The sequence below is a fragment of the Convolutriloba macropyga genome, unplaced genomic scaffold, assembly GCF_964194025.1.
Source record: "Convolutriloba macropyga unplaced genomic scaffold, txConMacr16.3 SCAFFOLD_3868, whole genome shotgun sequence".
In the NCBI taxonomy this organism is placed as follows: domain Eukaryota; kingdom Metazoa; phylum Xenacoelomorpha; order Acoela; family Convolutidae; genus Convolutriloba; species Convolutriloba macropyga.
The window spans coordinates 13,250-17,500 of record NW_027452179.1 but is presented as its reverse complement, the minus strand read 5'-3'; the positions used below and the strand labels follow the sequence as shown (position 1 = coordinate 17,500).

Here is a 4,251-nt window from a genome sequence, read left to right as displayed (position 1 = left end):
GGACATCTCACCGATTTATAGTTTGAGAATAGGTGAAGGAAAAATTTTCCCCCATTCCTCTAATCATTCGCTTTAACCGATGAAATTGCTTTGCGAAGATTTTTCAATCTTGCTCAAGCTTTTGCTATCCTGAGGGAAACTTCGGAGGAAACCAGCTACTAGATGGTTCGATTAGTCTTTCGCCCCTATGCTCAGGTCAGACGATCGATTTGCACGTCAGAACCGCTTCGGGCTTCCACCATGGTTTCCCGTGGCTTCGCCCTGCCCAAGCATAGATCACCATCTTTCGGGTCGTGTGCTACTTGCTCTGGATCAGTCATGCAATAAGAGCAAAACCGTCCGTGGTTGCGGGACACCGAATCGGCGCCCTCACCACACAAAGTAGTGCAATTCATAAAAATTACACTGTTCACTTTCATTTCGCGTGTGCGCTTTCAATGAGCGACAACACTTGCAAGCAACTCACACTCCTTGGTCCGTGTTTCAAGACGGGCTGTAGAGAGCATTGAATAGGAAGTTGAGGTCAGACAGGCAATCAGGATCAATTTATCTCATTTTGTTTAGAATCAACAAGAAGAATTCCGAGGAAAACTTCTGCTCGATTCATTAACAAGATTTGCCAAAAGACGACAACTACACTACTCGGTAGCCGAGAATATAATATCAAGGCATTGAGTATGGTAACGCTCACTCCAGTTCCCCTTCAACAGTTTCACGTACTTTTCACTCTCTCTTCAGAGTGCTTTTCAACTTTCCCTCACGGTACTTGTTTACTATCGGTCTCGCTTTATAATTAGCTTTTGGAGAGACATATCTCCAGCTTCGAGTTGCACTTTCAAACAACTCTACTCATAGGAATGAGCCATTATGACTGGTATCGAAAATGACCTTTACAGGATTTTCACCTTCTTTGATGCTACTTTCCAGTAGACATCAGGACAAATTCACCAGTCTAGCATCAAACCATACCGGACACCGAGAAATGTTGCCATTTCTCTTCCCGATGAGCTTTTCCCTGTTCATTCGCCATTACTAAGGGATTCTCAGTTGATTTCTTTTCCTCCCCTTACTGATATGCTTAAGTTAAGGGGGTTCTCTCGCCCAATTCAGGTTATGTAGTTGATTGTCTCTTAATTGGTTCACTGACCAATATGAGACAGAAACCGATTCAGCAGTTTTGTTCGCTACTACTATCAAACACAGGTCGAAGTTTCCATTCAGTCATTAATTCCAACTTTCAAATGTTGTTGTTTCAGCTTTCGCTTACTAGAAGCAACATAATACTCGCTGCAATACAGACCTCGGGAAACCCTCACCGTGAATAAGGTTCACTCACATATTTCACTACATTTTGCGTGGGATTGGAGATGAGGCTACTCGTTCTTGCTCAGTACTAGGCTGAAAATTAACGAAACTTCGTTACAAACGTTCACATGTTGATGTTTCCGCTTTCGCGTACTCGAAACAACATAATACTAGTCTTTGTAATTTAGTTTCATAATTTCAACTGTTCTCATGCAGAATTTTTGCTCATTCTTATCCCAAATTTTGACCTGGCTACTAGTTACACTCCTTGTACTTATTGCAAAATGACCACAAATTTCAACAGCTTTCACATGTTGCTGTTTCGGCTTTCGCTTACTACAGTCAACATAATACTCGTTGCAAAATAAGTGCTCGGCATCTGCAATTTTCCAAAGACGAAGTTTCGCCAGTTCAATTTTCGCTCGCCAATTATGGCTACTAATTCACACGGTACTGAGCTCAACAACATTAAATTTGTTCAGCAAGACTTTCACATGTTGATGTTTTGGCTTTCGCCTACTAGAAGCAACATAATACTCGTCTTGTTAGCTCATTCAATGAGAATAGCTTTTCCCGTTGAGAATTTTTGCCTTCAATTGGCGTTGTAGTGAGTTTGGCTACTCAGATCACCAAATACTTGTGACAATTCGAACCAGAAATGTTTTCAATTTTCACATGCTGATGTTTCGGATTCAACCTACTAGAAGCAGCATAATACTTGTATTCAACAATTTCTGTATCAAATCCCAGTTTTCTCTGGTGCATCTTTGCCAAACTATTCCAAACTGCCTGAGTCTGAATACCAATTACAGGTACTAGTAAATGCACGTTACTAAGGACTATATAGTTCTAGGTTACTGTACACAACGACGTTCACATGTTGATGTTTCAGCTGCCGCTTACTAGAAACAACATAATACTTATCGTGCATACCTTTCCATAACTTGTCCTTTTCAGATGCATTAGTTTCCCTTTGTCTTGGCTTCTACAGTCAGACTGGCTACTAGTAACAGCACAGTACTAATCACATATCGTTCTACAGTTTGCAGACAACTTTCACATGTTGATGTTTCAGCTTTCGCCTACTAGAAACAACATAATACTCGCTGTATACATTTGTAGTTCTCTATGTAACTTTCATGTGAAGAAGTTTCGCCAGTCTTTTTGACTGTCTCAAATCTGAGTCATGCTTAGGCTACTAGTTGCTTCATAGTACTTATCGCCTCGAGATCATTGAACAAAACTTGATTTTCACATGTTGCTGTTTCAGCTTCCGCTTACTAGAAACAACATAATACTAGTCTCATTAAGTTCCGTCTCTTTGCAATTTTCTTATGAAGAAAATTCGCCATCACAATGACTCCAGCAGTTCTTGATCAAGGAATGCAATCATTGATCAGAATGCTATTATTTGAATCGGTTCTGCTTTAAGTGTTCCAATTTTATTGGAAGCACCAACAATAGAACATCAATGTGTTCAATCGAGAGTTATATAACCCTGAATCGGACGCAGTCAACAGCCGAAGCCGAGACCGCCTTTTGCGTTAGAGAGGTCGGTAAACAAATCTTGCGATTCATACCGAATTAACACATATAGCTGTGCTCCTCTTCGTAAAGCGAGCCAAGTGATCCCCTGTTGAAGGATGTATTTGGACCAATCTAGTAGCATTTGGTTTCCAACAAGCTCTCCCAAGTTAGCTTACTTATTGGGCTTTTCAACCAATTCGGTTGGCTACAAGCATCATCAAAGTACTAGCCACAGTTTGATCGCAAAATTCTACGACTTTCACATGTTGATGTTTCGGCTTGCGCTTAGCCTACTATAAGCAACATAATACTAGTCATATCATAGAGCGTGATCAGCTTGTGACGTTCTCATGATGAAGTTTCACCAACAGTGTCTCACTTCGAGCTTAAATCCAGCTACTAGTAACTACACAGTACTGACTGCAACGATAACTTTTATCTATACCTTTCACATGCTGCGCTTTCGGCCAGGGCCTACTAACGTCAACATAATACTCGATATAAACTTTTGTTCATGATGCAGCTTCCCCATGCAGAAGTTTCGCCTTCAAATGCTCTCTTGGCCATATGACGTAAGAAAAGGTTACTAGTAACATCACAGTACTAGCCACAGTTTGATTGCAAAATTCTACGACTTTCACATGTTGATGTTTCGGCTTGCGCTTAGCCTACTAGAAGCAACATAATACTAGTCATATCATAGAGCGTGATCAGCTTGTGACGTTCTCATGATGAAGTTTCACCAACAGTGTCTCATTTCGAGCTTAAATCCAGCTACTAGTAACTACACAGTACTGACTGCAACGCTAACTTTTATCTATACCTTTCACATGCTGCGCTTTCGGCCAGGGCCTACTAACGTCAACATAATACTCGATATAAACTTTTGTTCATGATGCAGCTTCCCCATGCAGAAGTTTCGCCTTCAAATGCTCTCTTGGCCATATGACGTAACACAAGGTTACAAGTAACATCACAGTACTAGCCACAATTTGATCGCAAAATTCTACGACTTTCACATGTTGATGTTTCGGCTTGCGCTTAGCCTACTATAAGCAACATAATACTAGTCATATCATAGAGCGTGATCAGCTTGTGACGTTCTCATGATGAAGTTTCACCAACAGTGTCTCACTTCGAGCTTAAATCCAGCTACTAGTAACTACACAGTACTGACTGCAACGATAACTTTTATCTATACCTTTCACATGCTGCGCTTTCGGCCAGGGCCTACTAACGTCAACATAATACTCGATATAAACTTTTGTTCATGATGCAGCTTCCCCATGCAGAAGTTTCGCCTTCAAATGCTCTCTTGGCCATATGACGTAAGAAAAGGTTACTAGTAACATCACAGTACTAGCCACAGTTTGATTGCAAAATTCTACGACTTTCACATGTTGATGTTTCGGCTTGCGC

The 4,251-nt window shown here is 40.9% G+C and overlaps 1 non-coding gene and 1 pseudogene across 1 annotated transcript in view; both read right to left on the bottom strand.

The window, feature by feature from the left end:
• LOC142357273 (large subunit ribosomal RNA) overlaps positions 1–1,115 on the bottom strand; it is a 3,522-nt gene extending 2,407 nt beyond the window's left edge. The window contains exon 1 of the ribosomal RNA XR_012761583.1: positions 1–1,115. This exon is cut by the window's left edge and continues 2,407 nt beyond it. This is a non-coding gene — a ribosomal RNA (large subunit ribosomal RNA).
• Positions 1,116–2,798: 1,683 nt separating this feature from the next.
• On the bottom strand, positions 2,799–2,950 carry LOC142357272 (5.8S ribosomal RNA; annotated as a pseudogene).
• Positions 2,951–4,251: the final 1,301 nt, after the last annotated feature.